The 25,463-nt window shown below is 42.2% G+C and overlaps 1 protein-coding gene and 1 pseudogene across 5 annotated transcripts in view; both read left to right on the top strand.

Moving 5' to 3' along the window:
- Positions 1–484: 484 nt before the first annotated feature.
- Positions 485–10,192, top strand: LOC139536202 (isocitrate dehydrogenase [NAD] subunit beta, mitochondrial-like; annotated as a pseudogene).
- Positions 10,193–11,258: 1,066 nt separating this feature from the next.
- Positions 11,259–25,463, top strand: part of LOC139536191 (receptor-type tyrosine-protein phosphatase alpha-like) — a 59,721-nt gene continuing 45,516 nt past the window's right edge. For 3 of the 5 annotated variants that reach the window (XM_071336513.1, XM_071336509.1, XM_071336510.1), the window contains exon 1: positions 11,262–11,674. The gene's annotated coding sequence lies outside the window, so the exon portion shown is untranslated. Of the gene's footprint in view, positions 11,675–25,463 lie in introns of all 5 variants that reach the window. The other 2 variants (XM_071336512.1, XM_071336511.1) reach the window with 2 other exon arrangements.

The raw sequence follows: 25,463 nt of genomic DNA, 5'->3' as shown, positions 1-25,463 counted from the left end.
GCGCTCAGATCAACCGCGAGTTTGGGGGGTGAATGTAGCCGATGGAGATTTTTTAAACTCATCCCTCAGCCTGAAATGTCGCCCCTTGCACCTTTGAAGAAGGCTTTGTTCGGTGGCGCAATATGTTGTAATGCTTTAGGAGGGCGGTCCCATGTGTTTGCCAGGCAGATTTCGGAAGTTCGAGCCAGGTATGAGCTGGATCCGGGAGAAGTGGTTCTTGCTAAGCATGCAGCGTGACTTTCTTTACCTTCAGACCGATAAAAACAGAATACTGCTCCCCAAGGGAGTTAGCTTTCTTGGAGCAGTGCAATAAGTCAGGCTCTGTTGGACCCTAGCGTGCCAGGTTCAAATCACGCCTCCCGTCTCAAAATCTTAAACTGGTACTACATCATGCATTATTGCAACCCTCCAGGATTAGTGGCAGGGTTTCTGTAACCACATCCATCTTGGTCTCAAATTTCTGTGAAAAAGGACAAATATTTGCCCCTTCTAAAGAGGTCTCCTTGGCACTACTAATTTGGCTGAACTGTCTACTCTGCTGAAGTTGAAAATATTAGGACGAACTGCAACTCCAATCCACTAGGTGGCATCTGTGTCTCGCTCATATGCTCAGTTCAACTATTCCACCAAAGAATAATCAACGTTTCTAGCCTGTAAAGACAAAGTTAATTTCCTTCACATTCTCGTTGGTTTGGTCATCAGGATGGCTGCTGCCTTTAGAGAGAGCCTTGTAACTTTGACCAAGGTTAGTCGGTAGATAATGTTTACAGCCATCAAATTGTGGACAAAGTGTTTCGTGTAAAACCCTTCGTTGTTGCTATTGGGGACAGCCGTTTTATTAGAAACTGCTTGATATAAATTAATTTAATCACCAATGCGATAGGGATAGGAGGATGATGATAGCTGGCGTTAGCTAACTTGGCTAGCTAGTAGCTACTGATAGAACAATACAAATCTGTGACACTAACGTTATCTGTGATGGTGTGTAATCAGCTTCTGACCACACAGCGTCAGCGAGCCTAAACCTAATTTTTGCAGCCTGATAAACCAATTGGGCTGTCTTCTGATACGAGAGACCGGCGTAAAGGTAGCTCAAATTGATTATTATAGCCTGTCGCTTCATAGTGTAAAACGTTCTGAATTATGTCCCCCTTATCCTATCATCAAGGTACATGACACTTATTCAGAATGTTCTTCATGCCTGAACACGGTCCAGTTTTCTAGTGTAATTGGTGGGGGAACCATGCTTCTGGTCTAAGCAACCCCCATTGTCTTGAAGTTGTATTGACACGGTGTTGCTAATGGTGATGCCATCAGATGAGACATTCAGATAATGCATACTTTCTATGGTAGGCCTAATTTACTATTGTGTCCTGTTCTAGGGCCTGACTGGCACTGTCCCGTGGTGGCAGCAGCTGGCTGCCCGGCCCCACAGTATGACCGCCTGTCTGGGTGTGCCCGAGGCGCCGCCGGCCTGCGCCGATGCCACCTTCAAGGTCACCATGGTGCCCGGGAATGGAGTGGGACCTGAGCTGATGACTGCTGTCAAGGAGGTTTTCAAGGTATGTACATCATGGCGGCTCCCCTTAAGTCTGACCAGGAGAGGTGATGTGTCTAAGGGTGTTTTCAAATATGAAATTTGGTTTCCTGCAGCATTAGTGACAATGTATATTCTACATGGCGTTAGCAAGCTAGCTTGTTTACAATGGGCAAAAAGTTCCAAGTGACTTGCGCTGCTGTGTCACAATACCTGGTACTCTGGTCCTGGACCTTGAACCTGCTACTCACGCAGGTCAAGTATTTGTTTCAGCCAAGGTTTGTTTGTGTTTCACACATGCTTTATAGCATGTATTAAGGTGCCAGGATCCGGATCACACAGAGATATGTGAAAGCGCCTTAAGAGTGCATTGGTGTGGATGTCTGGTCCCTCGGTTGACATTTAGCTAACTAACTCATCTCCTTGGCACATTCCACTCCAAGTATCCTATTACTTTCACCGCACATTACCCCCAAGCTCATGAACCTCTCTTGGTGCCCCCCACCTAAACACTTGAGACCGGATTGTCACTTTTCCACACATAGTAAACACACACAGTATGTTGCCCATGTGGGAACGGAGCCCACTGTCTTGATATTGCCTGCACCATGCTTCAAGCGTTCTCTGAGCTCAATCCAATATTTTCGGTGTTCATTGATAACTGAATATACAAGACTAATTTTTAAGTTATTGTAGCCCATTCGCTCACTCCTTTATTCATTAATCTTCAATATGTCCATCCTGTTTCTCATCCCTTTGTCTTATCTCCTTGTTTCTAGCCTTAAACCTCCCTTTCCATCCCCCTCCAGGTGGCTGACGTCCCAGTGGAGTTTGAGGAGTTTCACCTGAGTGGGGTGCAGCACATGGACAGCAACGAGAAGCTGGAGCAGGTGTTAGCCTCCATGAAGACCAACAGGGTGGCCATGAAAGGTAACCGACTTGTCTCCTCTCATTTCCTATGCAGGAGATTTGCTCCCACTTGAATGCTTTTATCAGATCAGTGTGTTCTGACTGGGTTTTATTTTCTCTGTCCATGTGTAGGAAAGATTAACAACCCCATGTAGTTTAAAGGGGAGCTGGCTGGCTTTGAGATGGCTGGCTGGCACATAATCTGGGCATGATAACTACAATATTTAGATAGGCCATCTTGCCTACCTAGGTAACATGGGATTAGTTTATCAACTGGGAATTTCTGACAGGATATAGCTCTCTAAGGTCTGTCAGTTCAAATCAAAGTTTATTTGTCACGTGCGCCGAATACAACAGTGAAATGCTTACTTACAGGCTCTAATCAATAGTGCAAAAAAGGTGTTAAGTAAAGAAATAAAAACAGTGAAAAACAGTAGTGAGGCTATAAAAGTAGCGAGGCTACATGCAGACACCGGTTAGTCAGGCTGATTGAGGTAGTATGTACATGTAGATATGGTTAAAGTTACTATGAATATATGATGAACAGAGAATAGCAGTAGTGTAAAAGAGGGGTTGGCGGGAGGTGGGTGGCGGGTGGCGGGACACAATGCAGATAGCCCGGTTAGCCAATTGAGCGGGAGCACTGGTTGGTCGGGCCAATTGAGGTAGTATGTACATGAATGTATAGTTAAAGTGACTATGCATATATGTTAAACAGAGAGTAGCAGCAGTGTAAAAGTAGCAGCAGTGTACACATGGTTGATGATATTACTAGATATTATCTAGCGTGTCCTGCGTTGCATATAATCTGACTGAGCATACAAGTATCTAAGTATCTGACTGAGCGGTGGTAGGCAGAAGCAGGCGCGTAAACATTCATTCAAACAGCACTTTCGTGTGTTTTGCCAGCAGCTCTTCGTTGTGCGTCAAGCATTGCGCTGTTTATGACTTCAAGCCTATCAACTCCCAAGATGAGGCTGGTGTAACCGAAGTGAAATGGCTAGCTAGTTAGCGCGCGCTAATAGCGTTTCAAACGTCACTCGCTCTGAGCCTTCTAGTAGGTGTTCCCCTTGCTCTGCATGGGTAACGCTGCTTCGATGGTGGCTGTTGTCGTTGTGTTGCTGGTTTGAGCCCAGGGAGGAGCGAGGAGAGGGACGGAAGCTATACTGTTACACTGGCAATACTAAAGTGCCTATAAGAACATCTAATAGTCAAAGGTTAATGAAATACAAATGGTATAGAGGGAAATAGTCCTATAATTCCTATAATAACTACAACCTAAAACTTCTTACCTGGGAATATTGAAGACTCATGTTAAAAGGAACCACCAGCTTTCATATGTTCTCATGTTCTGAGCAAGGAACTTAAATGTTAGCTTTCTTACATAGCCCATGTTGCACTTTTTTACTTTCTTCTCCAACACTTTGTTTTTGCATTATTTAAACCAAATTGAACATGTTTCATTATTTATTTGAGACTAAATTGATTTTATTGATGTATTATATTAAGTTAAAATAAGTGTTCGTTCAGTATTGTTGTAATTGTCATTATTACAAATAAAATACAAATCGTCTGATTAATCGGTATCGGCTTTTTTGGTCCTCCAATAATCGGTATCGGCGTTGAAAAATCATAATCGGTCGACCTCTAGTTTGGACCATTCTAGTTTGTTGGTGATGTGGACACCAAGGATCTTGAAGCTCTCAACCTGCTCCACTACAGCCCCGTCGATGAGAATGGGGTCCTCGGTCCTCCTTTTCCTGTAGTCCACAATCATCTCCTTAGTCTTGGTTACGTTGAGGGACAGGTTGTTATTCTGGCACCACCCGGCCAGGTCTCCGTTAATGACATAAGAGGAAAACTGCCCATGCACTAACAAATTGTGAAATTGCAGCTTGTGCATTATATTACAACTTTCAACCATATTCATTTGAAGCCTGACTTGAATACCCTTAGATTCTTTTCTTGGTATTGACCCCGTTCGGGTTCCGGGCCACGGTTCACATGTTGTATGGCTGTTCTAGTGTGTGCGTGTGGCTGGCTGGTTGGCTGATCTCATTAATGAAGCTCTCCTCAGGCGTAGACTGGACCGGTTTGCCAACGTGGTTCATGTGAACAGCCTGCTTGGCTATAGCACCCGCCACAACGACCTGGTCATTATCCGAGAGCAGACCGAGGGAGAGTACAGCTCTCTGGAGTACGAGGTACATCACATATTGCCAAGCAACCAAACAATGGGTGTGTTTTTATTTTAGCTCACCTAGGGTGCCAGTTAGGTGGATCTTTTTTTCTTCCAAATTTAGAACATTTCATTGGTAGTGCTGAGCGATTAACTGAAATTTCTGTTATTTTTTGTTTTTTAAACAACTAATGGACTAAATTATTTAATTTAGCTTAATTTAGCTCACTCACTCACTCACTCACTCACTCACTCACTCACTTACTGCTTCTCTCTCTCTCTCTAGCTGGTCCAGAACCCATACCAGTTTGCCGTGCTGGTGGGGCCCAACCTTTATGGCAACGTCATTGACAACCTGGCAGCTGGGCTGGTCGGCGGGGCAGGAGTGGTCCCAGGAGAGAGCTATAGTGCCGAGTCCCCCGTGTTTGAGACTGTGAGTGTCCAGGAGTCTGCCTGAGATCCAACTTAACCAGTCCGCTGCAATCATACACTAGTTACATTACAGACCCAAGCATAGATAAAATGGCCTGAGAAATGTAATGGACTCTCTTCATCTCAGGGAGCGCGACACCACTTTGCCCAGGCTGTGGGCAGGAACATCGCCAACCCCACGGCCATGCTGCTCAGCGCTGCCAACATGCTCCATCACCTCAAGTGAGTGGGCACTGCTTCCAATGGGATTTGTGCGCGCGTGTGTGCGTGCACTAACCTCAACTGACTGTTTTGTGTTACAGCTTGGAATACCACTTCAACATGGTGTCAGACGCTGTCCGGAGGGTCATCAAAGAGGGCAATGTAATTGTGTGTGACGATATTGTATCAACACTACTAAATCCTGTTGGTTTGTGTGCATGTATTAATTCTACAGTTGGATGGGAGAGCACACGGTTGGGTTTTTGCAATATGTATATGAATTTTGTGCGTCAAATCTAAAAATACTATTCATGGGTGAAAAGTGTAAAAACAAACACTCTGATCCAAACAATTTAATGACCCTCAAATTGCATTTATCAATGAAAATACACCTAAAAAGCAATAACTCATATCCTGGTGTGTGAGAGAGCCTTTTGATTGTGCATGTTGACGTGGGTGGAATCCTGTACACCACTCTGTGTCCTGCTGTACATTGTTCTTGTAACTGTAGAAACTGGCTGGTAACAAAGATGGACTAATTTTGTCTGCGCTCCAGCCCGTATTAGGACTAATGGCAGCAGCTCTAACCCTAAGTAATACCATGGTTTCTAGACAGGTGCATGGTCAACACAGAATGTATGTTTTTGCAGAGTGAATGTGGGAGAATGATTTCTGTTCACTGAAATAGTGGAGGTATTATGGTCTGATAATTTGGAGAAATGGTGGTAGCTTGATTGAAAGTGGAAGGACGTGTGATCTGAATTTGAAGTATAGTGTTTGTCAATTCACTAGTGCAGGGGTGGGAAACTCCAGTCCTCAGTGGCCAAAGAGGTGTCAGACTTTCCCCCATCCCTAGCAAACGCATGTGATTTTAAACTAATTGCATTCTAAACTGAAGATCAGGATTACTGGAGTGCGGTGTCTTAGCTGGGGCCAAAGTGTGACACCAATCAGGCACCTGAGAACTGGAGTTTCCTATCCCTGCACCAGTCTGAATTACCCTCCACGTTTCCCTCTCCTCCTATTCCCTTGCACCCTGTGTGTGTGTGTACATGTGTCCCAGGTGCGGACCCGAGACCTGGGCGGTTACAGCACGACCGGGGACTTTGTGCAAGCCGTTGTGGGGAACCTCCACCACCGACCCGCGTACTAAAGAAGTACTGGTCCCCTGAACAGCCCTTTACCCTGAACTGAACGGCCAACAAAATATAATCTGGATATATTGAACCCCATATCGCCATATATCCCCTAATAACTTTGCCACAACTGTTTTGCTCCCTGTCCCACTAAACTAATTCTCCTTACATCACTCTTGACAGCTCTTGTTCCTCTTCTCCGCTTCTCACATTCCTCATAACACGCTCTGCGTATCCTCTAAGGGTTTCTGTTTCTCGATTTGGCCAAAGCAATTCATTTTCTGCATTAATCTTTTAAATTAATTGTTTTCGACCAAATTGTCCATTTATGCTGCTGTGACCTTCTCTATTTTCTCCCAGTCTTTTCCTTGCTGAACACTTTCTCCAACTCCATGTCAACCGGTTCTTTTGTACTTCCTCTGCTGTTGGATGCACTCTTCTATCAGCTCTACTACATCTCTATAGTTCTGTCGGCTACCACCTCTCTTTCCCTTTACTCTCCTACTCTGCCTTCTCTCTACACTGTTTCCTTGTTTGTGCTGTGGACATGCATATGATTTTATATTAAATTGATCACCGCTAATCTAGCCTTGCAGTCCACACTGGTTGTGCTGCAGGTTGTTCAGCAGTATTGATCAAGCTAGTTGTGCCACGAGGACAATTTACCAGCAAGTGAAATCTTATCACTGCATAAGTGAACTTCGGGTCTTCCATTTCACAGCAATGAGTTGTGGCAGGCATTATAAAGTGCCTTGTTCATAACTGTACGTGCAGTGTGTCCATGGACAAAGGATAACTGGCCTTTTGCAATAACAGCCTTAGTCACGTCAAGAAAACCTGCTGTAGTTACTATATAAAAAAAAAAAACTGGACTGTTTCTCACAAACGCACACAGCCACTGTCGTAAAATCAGCAGGATGCGGAGGTCATTCCTGTGAAGGGAGAACATTGTAAACACTGAAAATCAATGTTTTCACATTGTTGCGTTAGCAGGGATGCTAACAAGCTGAACTGTGAAATTGGCTAGCTTCACTGAATCCTATTCACTCGTACTCAATTCATAATCACTAGTTACTAAAAACTAAAATGTCTTAATATTCTGTCCACTGTGTATGCTGTAAAATTCAGTGTATCGTAGAGGTCACTATCTTGGGAGCCCTTTGCTGGAGTTGTGACCTTGGGGATCCATTGTGTTTGTCTATTCAGTCAAAGCTAAGCTTTTTCATCCTTACATTTCACAAACGAACAAGCCATTGTAACCTGAGCCTATGACCAGCTTTGCCTGAGTTCACAAGAGAAACCATTTGATCATGTCAGACCAGTGACTTTTCTGTTTTTGTACTGTATGTGCTATATGTCCGTTCCATTATATATTGGTTATGATGATATCAGAGTGGTGGCATTGCTACTGGTGACTTAGACAGGCATGTCAGCCAGTCCATTGGGACTTTAAATATATTGGTTTTTGGTAAGACACTACATGACCAAAAGTATATGTGGACACCTGCTTGTCGAACATCTCATTCCAAAATCAGGGGCATTATTGTGGAGTTGGTCCCCCTTTGCTGGTATAACAGCCTCTACTCTGGATGTTGGAACATTTCTGCAGAGACTTGCTTCCATTCAGCCACGAGCATGCTGAAACAGGAAAGGGATTTCCCCAAACTGTTGCCACAAAGTTGGAAGCACAGAATTGTCTAAATTGTATGCTGTAGCGTTTAGATTTCCCTTCACTGGAACTAAGGGGTCTAGCCCGAACCATGAAAAACAGCCCCAGACCATATTCCTCCTCCACCAAACTTTATAGTTGGTGCTATGCATTGGGGCAGGTAACATTCGCTAACCCCGATTTGTCTGTCGGACTGCCAGATGTTGAAGCATGATTTATCACTCCAGAGAACGCATTTCCGCTACTCCAGATTCCAATGGCGGCGAGCTTTACACCACTCCAACCAACGCTTGGCATTGTGCATGGTGATCGTAGGCCTGTGTGCAGCTGCTCGGCCATGGAAACCCATTTAATGGAGCTCCCGACTAACAGTTTTTGTGCTGACGTAGCTTCCAGAGGCAGTCTGGAACTCTGTAGTGAGTGATACAACTGAGGACAGGCGATTTTTTTTTCACACTTCAGCACTCGGCGGTCCCATTCTGTGAGCTTTTGTGGCCTACCACTTTGCGGCTGAGCTGTTGTTCCTCTTAGACGTTTCCACTTCACAATAACAGCACTTACAGTTGCCCGGGGCAGAAATTTGACGAACTGACTTGCTGGGAAGGTGGCATCCTATGATGGTGCCACATTGAAAGCCACTGAGCTCTTCAGTAAGCTCATTCTACTGTCAATGTTTGTCTATTGAGATTGCATTGCTGTGTGCTTGATTTTATAAACTTGTCAGCAATGGGCTGAAATAGCCGAATCCACTAATTTTAAGGGGTGTCCACATACTTGTGTGTGTATATATTTATTATAAATATATATATTATAAATGCTTCAAAGTGCTGTTCTGGGTACATAATGGTTATGGCTATAGTACTGGTGTTATAATATTGGATCTTTGAACTAGCACTTGATAACACCAGGCTGTATCACATCCGGCTGTGATTGGGAGTCCCATAGGGGGGCGCACAATTGGCCCAGCGTTGGCCGAGATAGGCAGTCATTGTAAATAATAATTTGTTCTTAACTTGCCATTGTTCCCTAACTGTTACAATGGCTGACAGACCTTTTGTTGTTTTTAAAGATATCATCATGGTCAAATACTAAAGAATAAAATATGGAAAAATGCATGTTGGCCTATGTTTCTCAAGAGTTAGACTGAATATGTATTTTAAATCCAAGGCAAGACAATGTTTAAAAAGAATGTATGGCTTGGATGAGTTTTGCACAGATGTAACGTTCTAAGTCATACGGGGATGATTTCCCTATTTTAAAAGTTACATATCCAACTTGATTGCTGACAAGCAAAGCATTTTGAGACTCAACAATGGATTTATGAAATACAAAAATATATTCTTGGTGTAATTTTCCTTTTTAAGTTGCTTCAAAATAACCTAATATTCACCTGTATTGTGTTTGAGTTTGGTGAATAAGGCTCTCTTACACACTAGTCATGTTTGTATGTATTTGTGAGGGCCATTTGCCTGTGTGAATGGACCGTGTGTGTGTGTGTGTGTGTGTAACACTACTTTTATTAGTGGCAGCTGTGCACAGGAGACCTGGGAGGCTCTGCTACCATTGACGAGTTCACCAGAGCTGTCATTGCCAACCTAGCCGCCTGAGCTATCCTCATACTGGCAGCTCGTAAACACACATACTTTATTTACCTTCTGTCAAAACTAATCTCTGTATTGACACCCACGCTGCAAATTAAATTATCCAGACCATGCGAAACGACAGCTTACACCCATGGGAGTATACTCAAATATATGTAAAATACGCACAATTAAATAGAGGAACTGCTACATAATTTTAGGCTGGGTTTCTGTACAGCACTTCGAGATATTAGCTGATGTACGAAGGGCTATATAAAATAAACTTGATTTGATAATTGAGAAACCAATATAGGGACCGCACATTCAGTCTTATAAGCAGTACCAAAATAAGAATGTTTTCCTATGTGACAATAGAACTATAACACTTGTAAGTCACATACCATATTCTGTAGCAGTGTTCTTTCTACTTGACTGTTCTTCAATGACTGGACCATGTAGTATATCAGTATTTTTTTTAAATGTATTCTCTACATGCATTATTGACTTGTTAATTCATGAACTGTAATAAACATATTACTATATCTGAAACTCTGCTGTATAGAAAATCGGTCTTAACATAAAATGTGTTGTATTTGAATGATGTTATTGCAGACGGTAATGTAATTTGTATTGCATAAATATTGAATTGCAACAGTGTGACGCTGGGTTTAAAATAGTTTTGAACCACCAGTAAAATCAATACAAATCTTAAACGTTTGAAGTGATCTGGAAGTGAGTTCCAGAAATGACATCTTTTTAGAGAAGGGGGGAAAAAGCTGATTGGGACATTGCTTTTTTATATCTCAGAACGTGTAAATTTTGGCAGAGAAATATTTGTACCCTAGTGGCTTTGGTAAAGCCTCTTGCAGCGTTTGGTCAACCAATGGTTGGTTGGTCCTCCCGAGTCCTAGACCAGTGGTTCCTAACTCCGGTCCTCGAGTACCCCCAACAGCACACATTTGTTGTAGCGCTTGTCAAACAACTGACTAAATTCATTGAGGGCCTGATGAGTAGTTGAATCAGGTGTGCCTGTCTGGGGCTGCAATAACAATGTGTACTGTTAAGGGTACTCAAGGCCTGGAGTTGGTTGGAAACCGCTGCTATAGTGGGTACAGGCTTTTGTTCTAGCACTATACCTGACCTGATTCAACTAATCAATTAAACGTCAAGTCTCAATACTGTATCACAACTGGCGGTGATTTGGAGTCCCATAAGGCGGCGCGCAATTGGCCCAGCGTCGTCCGTGTTTGGCCGGTGTAGGCCATCGTTGTAAATAAGAATTTGTTCTTAACTGATTTGACTCGTTAAATAAAGGTTAAAAAAAAAAGAAATACCTTGATCAGTTGAATCAGGTGTGCTACTGCTGGGCTCAGTGGGCTGGAACAAAAGCCTGCAACCTTTAACCCAGGACCAGGGTTGGTGACCACCATTGGCCAATGTTGACAGAGGGCCAACTAAATGGGATCGTGTTCCCCGGCAGCCTATGGGAAATTAATAAACCCGTCCAATATTCGACTTTGTGTATGTGACAGAAATGACCAGATGGTTGACTCGTGCTCTTCTGGATAGGGATGCTGTTTACTCCGTCTCGTGATGATCCGCCAGATGTCGCAGTGGCACCGGGGAGGAGCCTGGCCTGGGAATTCTCTGCTTCCCATTCCTTCTATTGCAGACGCAACATGGCGGACTAGAAGAGGCGGCGACTCCCCTGGATGCAAGGAATAAACTGGGATTCACGTCCCCCTATGCCTCGAGGAAGACGGAGAGATACAAATGTGTTATAGAGACCTTCGGTAACACTGAGGAATGTTTGGGACCGTTCTAGTCACTCGTTAGGATAAACAGACGTGCGATCTTTTGCCTCCAAATTGCCTGTCCCAGATCGTTCCTATCACTGACACAGCCCCCCCCCCACACACACTTGGATACTGGAGTGTGGAGACGGGCCGGGGTTGAGAACGTGTGAAAAGGAAGAAAGGAATTTCACTACTGTAGATATTCAGGATTGTATTACACCAAACGGGCGTCGTGGTGAGTTTTGTTTTTATTCTGCTGTAAATTGTCAGTAGTTGCGGTGAAGCGTGTTTCATTAAGTTGTAATAATGTCTGGCTACTTGCCACACAAATAAGCACTTTTGGATTGTCCCATATCATTATCACGGTTTAGTATTGCACGGCTAACATCGTTTCGGTGATGAGAGAGATAAGGCGGAGGGAAGAGGTTGTTTTTGTATAACGTTCCATGGGTATCATGGGAGCGCACCCAATTATATGTTTGTAGCGACACGAACATTTACAGAATGAGCTTGGAGGCAGGGAGGAAACATTTTGCGAAGGGGGAGAAAAGTGCCACAACATACATTTTAGATTTCCAGAGTGTGATCGTGTTGTGAACGCGTAACGTTACATTGTTTCCATGTCGCATTGTTACAATCGGAGGGCCAGTGCGTTCTAACTGAAAAGTACATATTGATCAACGCTTTGTTGCTAAATGTTTCGAGATGGGGGGGGGGGGGAGTAACCCGGGGTTGGGGTGGGGGGGATAGGGAGCTTAGTGGGAACACAGCCCAGGAATTCGGTCGCTTTAGACAGACAGGCCTTCAAATCACAGCACACATTTACATTTTTGTCTAACAAGTATACTGCTTGACTCTGCTTCGCTCTCTATTTTCTCTTCTGATACTAATTGTTCTGGCTTGACTGGACCTTGAGGTTACTTAGTCTAGCCTAAATGTAGTTCCGCAATATGAATCTTAACTAATTGTGCACTGGTGTCACAACTGGTGACCCCCTTAACCCTGGTAATAACTATAATGTAATGTATAAACATGGCTTGTGTCCCAGGCAGGCTGGTTTCAAAAAGTTTGTTTCAGTGCAAACCCTCAGTGTTTACATACCACATACTGTATAATTGGTGTGCTGTGACAAAACTCCCTCAATGATTCTAATCAATAAAAGTTCATTGGCATGAAAAATACATTTGTCAACGCAGGAGTCATCAAGGAATATGTTCCACATTTTGTCTGCTGACCTTTTGAAACCATTGATTTCATGAAGGTGGAGGCCACTGTCCCATGAGTTTCAAGTTTTAATGTCATGTGCACAAGTACAGTGAATGCCTTTCTTGCAAGCTTTAAACCCAAGGATGCAGTAATCAATGTAATACTAAAAATAACATAAGGTAGAACAAAAACACAAGAAATAAGAACACGAGAAAGTAAGCTATATACAGGGTCAGTTCCAATACCATATTTACAATTTGCAGGGATACTGGAGTGATAGAGGTAGATATGTATTGGGGTAAGGCGACTAGGCATCATGATGTACGATAAACAGAGTAGCAGCAGCGTAAATTAAGATTGTATGTGTGTAGAGTCAGTATAATTGTTTGTTTGTGTTGGAGTGAGTGTGTAGAGCCCTGTGTGTGTGCATAGAGACCGTGCAAGGTCCTGGATGGCAAGGAGCTCGGCCCCAGTGGGCTGGGCTGTCCGCACCACCCTCTGTAGCGCCATGTGACGGTAGTGACTGCCCATTATGCTTATCACTTATTAACCATAATTTATTCACTTTAATAAAATACACTGAGTGTACAAAACATTAAGGACACCTGCTCTTCCATGACATAGACTGACCAGGTGAAAGCGATGATCCCTTATTGATGTCACTTGTTAAATCCACTTCAATCAGTGTAGATGAAGGGGAGGAGATGTGTTAATGAAGGATTTTTAAGCCTTGAGACAATTGAGACATGGATTGTGTATGTATGGCATTCAAAGTGTGAATGGGAAAGACAAAAAATGCATGTGCCTTTAAACGTGTTATGGTAGTAAGTCACACCGGTTTGTGTCAAGAACTGCAATGCAGCTGGGGTTTTTATGCTCAACAGTTTCCCATGTGTATCAAGAATGGTCCACCACCCAAAGGACATTCAGCCAACTTGACACAACTGTGGGAAGCATTGGAGTCAACATGGACCAGCATCCTTGTGGAATGCTTTTGACACCTTATAGAGTCCTTGCCCTGACGAATTGAGGCTGTTCTGAGGGCAACTAAATATTAGGAAGGTTTTCTTAATGTTTTGTTTTGTATATTACTTTTGTTTTATTTGATAACTTTATTTAATTCCAAGTCATCAACTCATCTCTTTAGATCTGCTGCCTATGCTGTCTGACAACACTATTTTAGTAGTCCTTCAAAGTAAATAAGGCATACTTTTATGACTGCTGAATACCAACTATCAGTCACTTAGATCATGTATTTTCAAGTAGAGACACATTCTATGTATAGGCCTATGTCCGACACATAAAATATGGCCTGCTGCACATAGCCTAGCCTGGACCTTTATTATCAAAGCTACATGTATGCTCACTGTCAGTCTCAGCCGGGAACATGGATAACATTCTCAAAAGCTTGCACAAGGGAAGAAACTAGTATTTGGGTCAAGAAGGAAGTAGGCCTATGGCAGTGCTTGGCGTGCCTTCATAAGTGAACTGAACTGTGTGCAGCTGTGTCCACCTGGAGCGTGACTCGTCATGTCTCTGGACTGCTTCAGGTTGCATTCCCCTGCTCAGAGGTTTCATCCATCAACCAATGGTTGCATGCCACATTGTCGACTGACAGTTTGCTATAACATGACGTGGTTAGCTGATACTTAAAATACCTATCCAGACATTGTAAGATCTGGCATGCATTAGCAACACCTGGGCAGAGGAACACACCCTCCCAAAACTTTTTTTATTTAGAACAAGGCCTGTATTAGAAAGAATTATCTGCACATTTATCGATATGCCAAATCAAACTTTATTTGTCACATGCGCCGAATGCAACAAGTGTAGACTTTACCGTGAAATGCTTACTTACAAGCCCTTAACCAGCAGTGCAGTTCAAGAAGACTTAAGAAAATATTTACCAAATAAACTAAAGTAATACAATAACGAGGCTATATACAGGGGGTGTGAAACAATGCCTAATTTATCATAACCATTACAGATAACAAATCCAAATAGCTAAATTGCCCCATGTATATTCTGGCAATAAAAAAACAAGTGCCATTTTAAGATTTAATTTATTGAAATCGTAATATCAACTGGTTATATTATATTGTGGAACCTCGGCAGTGGCACTTTCTTGTAGAAGAAGCCTATGGCTCAGGGCTCTGCGCTAACCTTTTTTTACAAGCAGCACGTGTGTGCCTAAGATTTAAAAATTAAAAAAAATTAAAAGGAGTTCAACAAAAAATGTTTGAGGTATTAGAGCCGATATACAGATGTTCGATTTAGTTCATTCTGCCTGTTCTTTGGAATTGTCTAAATGGGTTAAAAATTCCACATTGAACACTGCATGGGGATGAATTACATCCACAACACCCATTTAGTGAGTAGGACTAGGCTTAATGATTCAGAGGAAAATACTCTCTTTGTCTTTTATCAAAGTAATGTTTTTGTATATTTTCAGTGTGAACTTGTCTGTTTAGGGGGTTATAACCTATGCTAACCAATTCTAAATGGCAGTTTGCAAAGTAGGGTCATCACTAGTTTGCACAAAGTCATAAACCCTGCCTATTTCTACAATTTATCATCTTAAAATCAGATTTTAAACCTAACACACACTAACCACACTGCCAATTTTGACTTTGTGCTTGTGGTAACTAGTTACAACCGGAAAGTAAACGGACGCAATTATTCCAAAACTGCAGCTCTTTGTTGGAATACATATTTCCCTACTTCAATCAACCAGTCCATTTCGAATTTGTGATAAAGCTGTCGTCATTTGGCAAAGAATGTCACTTGTGTATCCGATCAGTTACAGTGCCTTCAGAAAGTATTCATACCCCTTGACTTATTCCACATTTTGTTGTTACAGCCTGAATTCAGAATTGATTTTTAAAAAAATCTCACCCATCTACACACTATACCCCATAATGACAAAGTGAAAACAATTTTTTAGAAATGTTTGCAAAAGTTCTGTATTTCATTTTCAATACAATCTCATTTACATAAGTATTCACACCCCTGGGTCAATAAGGGTAAGTAACAACACATCCGTCACGCTGATCCTCAACATGGGAGCCCCTCAGGGGTGTTTGCTCAGTCCCCTCCTGTACTCCCTGTTCACTCATGACTGCATGGCCAGGCACGAATCCAACACCATCATTAAGTTTGCAGATGACACAGCAGTGGTAGGCCTGATCACCGACAACGATGAGACAGTATATAGGGAGGAGGTCAGAGACCTGGCTGTGTGGTGCCAGGACAACAACCTCTCCCTCAACGTGATCAAGACAAAGGAGATTATTGTGGACTACAGGAAAAAAGAGGACCGAGCACGCCCCCATTCTTATCAACGGGGCTGTAGTGGAGCAGGTTGAGAGCTTCAAGTTCCTTGGTGTCCACATCACCAACAAACTATCATGGTGAAGAGGCTACGACAAAGCCTATTCCCCCTCAGGAGACTGAAAAGATTTGGCATGGGTCCTCAGATCCTCAAAAAGTTATACAGCTGCACCATCGAGCATCCTAAATGCTTGCATCACTGCCTGGTATGTCAACTGCTGGGCCTCCGACCGCAAGGCACTACTGAGGGTAGTGCATACGGCCCAGTTCATCACTGGGGCCAAGCTTCCTGCCATCCAGGACCTCTATACCAGGCGGTGTCAGAGGAAGGTCCTACAAATTGTCAGACTCCAGCCACCCTAGTCATAGACTAGCAATAGACAGCAAGCGGTGCTAGAGTGCCAAGTCTAGGTCCAAAAGACTTCTTAACAGCTTCTACCCCCAAGCCATAAGACTCCTGAACAGCTAATCAAATGGGTACCCAGGCTATTTGCATTGCCCCACCCCTTTTTTTATGCTGCTGCTATTCTCTGTTTATTATCTATGCATAGTCACTTTAATAACTCTACCTACATGTACATTTTACCTGGATTAACCAGTGCCCCCGGACATTGACTCTGTACCGGTACCCTCTCTATATAGCCATGCTATTGTTATTTTACTGCTGTTCTGAAATTATTTGTAACTTTTGGGGGGGGGGGATATTTTTTTTACTTGACTCTTATTTTAACTGCATTGTTGGTTAAGGGCTTGTAAGTAACCTGTTGTATTTGGCGCATGTGACAAATAAAATTTGATTTGAATTAATGTTAGAATCACTTTTGGCAGCGATTTACAGATGTGAGTTTTTCTGGTTATGTCTCTAAGATCTTTGCACACCTGGATTGTACAATATTTGGACATTATTCTTTAAAAAATTATTCAAACTCTGTCAAATTGGTTGTTTGCTCATTGCTTTGCGATTTTAAGTTGCTGTTGCTTAAATTGGTTGTTGCTCATTTCAAGCCGATTTTAGTCTGCTATGTTGTCTTTGTTCTCTCTTTATGTAGTGTTGTCTCTCTTGTCGTGATGTGTGTGTTGTCCTATATTTTAATTTATTTTTAATCCCAGCCCCCGTCCCCACAGGAGGCCTTTTGGTAGGCTATCATTGTAAATCTTTTTTTTTCCTTAACTGACTTGCCTAGTTAAATAAAATGTAACTGTAACTAGACCACTCAGAAACAGTCAATGTCGTTTTGGTAATCAACTCCAGTGTGTATTTGACCTTGTGTTTTAGGGTATTGTCCTGCTGAAAGGTGAATTTGTCTCAGTGTTTGTTGGAAAGCAGACTGTAACAGGTTTTTCTCCAGGATTTAGCCTGTGCTTAGCCCTATTCAGTTTATTTTTATCAACAACAACAAAAAACTCTCTTGCCGATGACAAGCGTACCCATAACATGCAGCCACCACCATGCTTGAAAATATGGAGAGTGGTACTCAGTAATATATTGTTGGATTTGCCCGAACATAACACTTTGTATTCAGGACATGAAGTTAATTTCTTTGCCACATTTTTTGCAGTTTGACTTTAGTGCCTTAATGAAACAATATTTTAATTATGTACGTGCTTCTTTCTTTTCACTCTGTCATTTCGGTTAGTATTGTGGAGTAACAACAATGTTGATTCATCCTCTGTTTTCTCCTATCAGAGCCATTGAACTCTTAACTGTTTTAAAGCCACCATTTGCCTCATGGTGAAATCCCTGAGAGGTTTCCTTCCTCACCGGTAACTGAATTAGGAAGGGGGCCTGTAGTGCCTGGTTGGTACCGATCTACCAATAGGTGCCCTTTGCGAGGCATTGGGAAATCTTTGTGGTTGAATCTGTGTTTGAAATTCACTGCTCGACTGAGGGACATAACAATTATCTGTATTTGTGAGATACAGAGATGAGGTAGTCATTCAAAAATCACGTTAAACACTTATTGCACACATGCAATTTATTATGAGACTTTTTACTCCGGAACTTATTTAGGCTTGCCATAACAAAGGGGTTGAATACTTTTTGACACAAGACATTTCAGCTTTTAACTTGTAATGAATTGGTAAAAATGTAGGAAAAATCATTCCACTTTGACATTATGGGGTGTTGTGTGTAGGCCAGTGACACAAAATCAAAATTGAATCCATATTAAATTCAGGCTGCAACACAATAAAATGTGGAAACGTCAAGGTGTGTGAATACTTTCTGAAGGCACTGTAGATATGTTTTTATAGGTGTTCATTTCTGTAGACTTTAACGGGAGCTCAGCAAGCATGTGTAGAGGGAGAAGTCGGAACGCAATTTGTGTGAGTGAGACGTAGGGGAAAGGGAATTAATGGAGAAGAACTGTTTGATTGTTGGCTTGGTTTCTTTTTTGTTGTGCCCCACAAATACACATGTACAAATGGAACACTGGAGTCAAAGCAAATTAACATTGTCTTCAAGACAACATTTTGACCAAATAAAAAAAGATATCTGGTTAAAGCTCGACTTTTGACGTCCGTTCGAGTACTCGATTACTCATGCCTATCCCTAGTGAGTGGTTGCACCTGTCTCGCCTCTTCACCAAGTTCGGCTTGTCATGTTTTGATTATTCAAGTACAAAGCAGAAGCTGCTTACTTCGCTCTGACATTGACTCGTCATACCTGGACTTCCCCTAGCGTGCCGACAGGCCTGCCCTGACATCAGGTTGTCATGTCTGGGCTCGTCACTGCTCCTCACTAAGTGGTATCTAGGTGTAAGAGCAACTGGGCCTCATCTAGCGTCTTTGCAACAGTTGGGAGATTCATGTCAATATTTAGGGAAAGTAATTTGGTTCTACCATGTCTGAATGTATTAGAGGTGGCTCTCATAACTTTGTTAATTTTGCTTAGTATTTCCATGAGAACACTGAATATGTAGGCTAGGCTACTCTGTAAAGGACAGCCTGTATGATGTTTTGTTTGGTGGGTGTTTTAAACTATCGGATATAGTATGCTGGGAAATTTCACAATTTCTCAGTCCTGACACAATACAGTAAATAAAAAAGTACTTTGGGTTGGGGCGGGGTGGGCATTGGTGGGGTGGGGTGGGAGGCAGACAGACCGATAATCTGTTTCCACCAATGTAACACATGGAATTCAATTTCTGAGTGTTACTGCATTGCTGAATGCTGCAGCAAACGTGTTCAGAGATGTTTTTGTCAGTGCAGTTGTGGCCTATATTTCAGTACTATAGTGATTGAAAGTGGTAGAAAGATGAAAACAATTGCCTACTTGGAGAAACAAGAGAATCTGTCTTGCCTCCCACTTTCCCCTAAATATGTGTAGGATAACACGGTATGCTGGCATAGGCCTAGCTAGTGAAGCAAATAACAACATCAGATCCTTCAGTAAATCTTTATCTAACAACTAGGGATGGGTGTTGTCTTTACAGTCCTAGGACCGTTTCTAGTGCCCCAGAGTCTAGACACAGGAGTAGGTTCATTTCCATGTTAAAGCACCCATGAGCACCAACATGTGAAGAGGCTATATTTTGTAGAAATTAAGGCATTAGTATGTAAAACATTAGGAACACCTGCTCTTTCCATGACACAGACTGACCAGCTGAATCCAGGATCCCTTATTGATGTCACTTTTAATCCAATGAAGATGAGGGGAAGGAGACCGGTTAAAGGAGTTTTAAGCCTTGAGACGATTGAGATATGGATTGTGAATGGGTGCCATTCAGAGGAGGAATGGGACAAAAAATGTATGTGCCTTTGAATGGGGTATGGTAGTAGGTGCCAGACGCACCAGTTTGTGTCTCAAACTGCAACACTGCTGTGTGTTTCATGCTCAACAGTTTCCCGTATGTATCAAGGATGGTCCACTACCCAAAGGACATCCAGCCAACTTGAAATAACTGGGGGAAGCATTGGCATCAATATGGGCCATCATCCCTGTTTTCAACACCTTGTAGAGTCCATGCCCTGACGAATTGAGGCTCTTCTGAGGGTAAGGGGGGGTGCGCAACTCAATATTAGGAAAGTGTTCCTAATGTATAGTATACTCAGTGTATACATTATTCAACCATTTTCCATCCTAAAAATGAGGAATAAGCAAAGGCTTTGATTTAACAGATGGAAAAGGGGTCTTAGAAAAAATCGAGCAGAAAAGTCTTGAAAGGTTTTAGAAATACATCATAACACAATAATGTTGAAATCTAAGACCTCTGCCAACTAATACCAACACTAATATTTTGTTTGGCATAATGTTTTCTGCCTTCTGTAAGTTTAAGAAAACGTTGCCTTGAAATTCCGTCACCAAAAATATTTAAGATATTTTCACATTTCTCTCCCTCATGAGGGAGGATAATACAAGTTCACAGAAGTAACAAGTAAAGGTAGACCTATCAATTAGTTCGTTTTTACTGATATACATTTTGTTTGAATTATTAATTGATTAAAGCCCAAAATTCTGTTTCCAAATCGGTAACAGAATTTCCCAAAAATCTGTTACTGAATTTCTGCAATTCAATTGGCTACAATGAGAAATCATAGTAGTCACAAACCACAGTTGGGTCACCTGCCTCTGTCCTCCCTTCCACCTGCATACTGTTATGATCAGCTGATAACGGTTTTCTTCCTGTCATCTGGTGGTTTTAAGTGAGTGTAAAAAGTCTAGATACCCCCCCCCCCCTCTCCAATTAATGTCACCTTTCCCAGCTCTTACTGACACCTACCAATGAGCCACGTCTTTCCATTTACTGTAACCAGCATCCTCACCCACTAAGCACCGACTGACACCTGACAACCATGGACGTTGATAAGCAGTTGAAATTGTCAGTCCGCCCTGGCCTAAATTTCAACGTCCATAGATGTCGTTTTTTGTTCTGTCCGGACCAGCCCTGATTTCAACGAGCACAGACGTCTGGCCTGACCTTCCTTTGGCCCAAACATAGACATCCATGATTGGTTAAGATTTGTCCTGGAACAAACCAAATCTTACCCAATCATAGACTTCTATGTTTCACAAGTTTGGACAGCACAGTAGAGTACAGTAAACAAAAGTAGGGTATAGTACATTGGGTTCAGTACAATACACAGTAGAGTACATTAGAATACACTAATGTACTGAACTATACTCTACTGTATTGAACGATACTCTACTGTTCTGTAATGTACTCTACTGTCCTCCACTGAGCTCTACTGTGCTGTGCTTTATATCCAAACAACAGGGTTTGGCCGTGGGGGCTTTACTTTTCCTCATCGCGCTCTAGCGACTCCTTGTGGCGGGCCGGGAGCCTGCAGGCTGACTTCCGGTCATCAGTTGAACAGTGTTTCCTCTGACACGTTGGTGCAGCTGGCTTCCAGGTTAAGCGGGTGGGTGTTAAGAAGCGCGGTTTGTCGGGTCATGTTTCGGAGGACTCATGACTCGACCTTCGCCTCTCCGAGCCTGTTGGGGAGTTGCAGCGATGAGACGATCGTAATTGGATATCACGAAAAGGGGGGTAAAATAGAAAAAATAGTACCCAAATTTGCGAAGGAGCATATTGTATATTTCTACCTTTTTGTGTACCTATTTAGGATACATAACCATGACGAGAATGACATTGATATCCATAATTATGCATTTCTGTGTAGTACAGATCAGGGACCCATGATGAATTTCCAATTTCTCAATTCTGTTAGAGTGTGAATACAATTAACTTAATGTAGTTCAATAACCAAGGTTTTTTTTTCTTCCAAACTCAAGTTGTCATGATTGAAACCTCATTCTTTCTGCTGACATCTTTTGGAGCAGATGGTCACATAAAAAATGGAGAGAGTTTACAGAAATTCTATTACCATATTTTCCATCGGCATAGTTCTTCCAGTAAATGTGTTTTTGTAAAATGTTCAGTGTAAATTATTAAAAGTAGTAATTGTGCAGAGAGTGAGTAGTAGGGTTAGGCGATATCCAGATTTCCATACCTTCATACCATGCCTGTGCCATCCCGGGTATATACGGTATTACTGGTAGTGCACAATTCTCATAGCGGCTATAGGTAAATGCTAACAAGTGCATGCAAACATTTACTACTAGGACAGACAACCCAGCTCATAAAGTTAAGCAACTAGCTCAAAACGCAGTTTGCAGCACGCACAAAACAAATATTATCTGAATCCAGGAGGGGATTGTCTCTGCTGCTGTTACCAAGGCAATTGATTTTGCAAGCTACAGTTAGCAAAACATAGGTGGAAAGAGTTTAGTTGGCAAATCTTAGATAAATAGTTAGCTTAATAGTTATAAAATACATATATACAGTTGAAGTCGGAAGTTTACATATACTTCGGTTGGAGACATTAAAACTAGTTTTTCAACCACTCCACAAATTTCTTGTTAACAAACTATACAACAATTGTTTAGACAGATTATTTCACTTATTTCAAATCACTGTATGACAATTCCAGTGGGTCAGAAGTGTACATACACTAAGTTGACTGTGCCTTTAAACAGCTTGGAAAATTCCAGAAAAGGATGTCATGGCTTTAGAATCTTCTGATAGGCTAATTGACATCATTTGAGTCAATTGGAGGTGTACCTGTGGATGTATTTCAAGCCTACCTTCAAACTCAGTGCCACTTTGCTTGACATCATGGGAAAATCAAAAGAAATCAGCCATGACTTTAGACCTCCACACGTCTGGTTCCTCCTTGGGAGCAATTTCCAAACGTTTGAAGGTACCACGTTCATCTGTACAAACAATAGTACGCAAGTATAAACACCATGGGACCACGCAGCCGTCATAAAGGAAGGAGACTCGTTCTGTCTCCTAGAGATGAACGTACTTTGGTGTGAAAAGTGCAAATCAAACCCAGAACAACATTAAAGGACCTTGTGAAGATGCTGGAGGAAACAGGTACAAAAGTATCTATATCCACAGTAAAACGAGTCCTATATCGACATAACCTGAAAGGTCACTCAGCAAGGAAGAAGCCACTGCTTCAAAACTGCCATAAAGCCAGACTACGGTTTGCAACTGCACATGGGAACAAAGATCGTACTTTTTGGAGAAATGTCCTCTGGTCTGATGAAACAAAAATAGAACTGTTTGGCCATATTGACCATCATTATGTTTGGAGGAAAAAGGGGGAGGCTTGCAAGCCGAAGAACACCCTCCCAACCTTGAAGCACGGGGGTGGCAGCATCATGTTGTGAGGGTGCTTTGCTGCAGGAAAGACTGGTGCACGTCACAAAATAGATGGCATCATGAGGATGGAAAATTATGTGGATATATTGAAGCAACACCTCAAGACGTCAGTCAGGAAGTTAAAGCTTGGTCGAAAATGGGTCTTCCAAATGGACAATGACCCCAAGCATACTTCCAAAGTTGTGGCAAAATGGCTATAGTACAACAAAGTCAAGGTATTGGAGTATCCCCCACAAAGCCCTGACCTCAATCCTATAGAAAATGTGTGGGCAAAACTGAAAAAGCGTGTGTGAGCAAGGAGGCCTACAAACCTGACTCAGTTACACCAGCTCTGTCAGGAGGAATGTGCCAAAAATTAACCCAACTTATTGTGGGAAGCTTGTGGAAGGCTACCTGAAACATTTGACCCAAGTTAAACAATTTAAAGGCAATGCTACCAAATACTAATTGAGTGTATGTAAACTTCTGACCCACTGGGAATGTGATGAAAGAAATAAACGCTGAAATAAATCATTCTCTCTACTATTATTCTGACATTTCACATTCTTAAAATAAAGTGGTGATCCTAACTGACCTAAGACGGGGAATTTTTACTAGGATTAAATGTCAGGAATTGTGAAAAACTGAGTTTAAATGTATTCGGCTAAGATGTATTTAAACTTCCGACTTCAACTGTGTATATATAGCTGGTAAACATTTAGTAGTGAATTGATCACCTCACTTAAATTGTGCTGCAGAGATGACTCACCTCCCATTTTGCTCGTTGTGCTTCTTTTGTAAACAAACACACGTGACTTTCTCAAACCACTGTTTTGGGAAACTAGTACCAATAAGCTTCATAATGGAAAAAGCTTCATAATTAAAAATTATCTAATGGGCGAAATGATGATCACGATCTGCTTTATCGATTATCTAGTGCACAAGTTGACTGCAGGTATTTATTTAAAATGTACTAATATTCAAAGCCCCAAAAAATGCCAATACCAGATTGCCAACCAAATGTTAACCAGTACTAAGGAATCCTCATAGAGAATGCTAATGAACGCATTGTGAACATCTTGTGCAGTTTCTGAACTAAACTATACAAGTATAAAAGTAACAAAAAAAATGCTACTCACAGTTTGCTGATATTCTCTGCTGTTACCAAGCGAATGCTTGATTTTGGAAGAAGCTAACCCCTTAGCTAGACAGCGAACTAGCTACTAAATTAGCAAGCCAAATGCACAACTGCAGATTTTAACTTAATAGTTATAAGATATCTAGCTGGCAAACATTTAATTGTTAATTCCATACTGTACTTAGATTTGGCTTAGGTCCTCAGATCCTTAAGTTCTACAGTTGCACCATCAAGAGCATCCTGACTGGTTGCATCAATGCCTGGTATAGCAACTGTTCAGCCTCCGACCGCAAGGCACTACAGAGGGTAGTGTGTACGGCCTAATACATCACCGGGGCCAGGCATCCTGCCATCCAGGACCTCCTATACAAGGCGGTGTCAGAGAAAGGCCCAAAAAATGGTCAAATACTCCAGCTACCTTAGTCATAGACTATTCTCTCTGCTACCGCATGGCAAGTGGTACCGGGGCGCCACGTCTAGGTCCAAAAGGCATCTTAACAGCTTCTACCCCCAAGCCATATGACTCCTGAACAGCTAATCAAATGGCTACCCAGGCTATTTGCATTGTCGTCGTCCCCCCACCCCCTCTTTTACACTACTCTCTGGTTATCTATGCATAGTCACTTTAACTCTACCTACATGTACATATTACCTCGACTAACCTGTGCCCCCGCACATTGACTCTGTACCGGTACCCCCCTGTATACGGCAGGTAGCCTAGTGGTTAGAGCGTTGGGCCAGTAACCGAAAGGTTGCTAGATCGAATCCCCGAGCTGAGAAGGTAAAAATCTGTCGTTCTGCCCCTGAACAAGGCAGGTAACCCACTGTTCCTAGGCCGTCATTGTAAATAAAAATTTGTTCTTGACTGACTTGCCTAGTTCAATAAAGGTAAAAAAAAAAGTTTTTTAATACAGCCTCGCTACTGTTATTTTACTGCTGCTCTTTAACTATTTGTTATTTAGATTTTTTACTTATCTACTTTTTTCTTAACTGTATTGTTGGTTATTAAGGACTTGTAAGTAAACATTTCACTGTAAGGTCTACACCTGTTGTATTCGGCGCATGTGACAAATAACATTTGATTTGATCACCTGGCGTGTGCTGCACGACAGTGAGTGATTCACAAGGCTCCCGTCTCATCTTTGTGTGCTTGTAAACAAACACCATGTGACTGGGGACCAACTTGTGCAATACATTAG

This window comes from Salvelinus alpinus, chromosome 12 (assembly GCF_045679555.1).
Source record: "Salvelinus alpinus chromosome 12, SLU_Salpinus.1, whole genome shotgun sequence".
Taxonomy (NCBI): Eukaryota; Metazoa; Chordata; class Actinopteri; order Salmoniformes; family Salmonidae; genus Salvelinus; species Salvelinus alpinus.
Note: the sequence above shows the minus strand (reverse complement) of the source record. Positions and strands in the feature narration are given on the sequence as shown.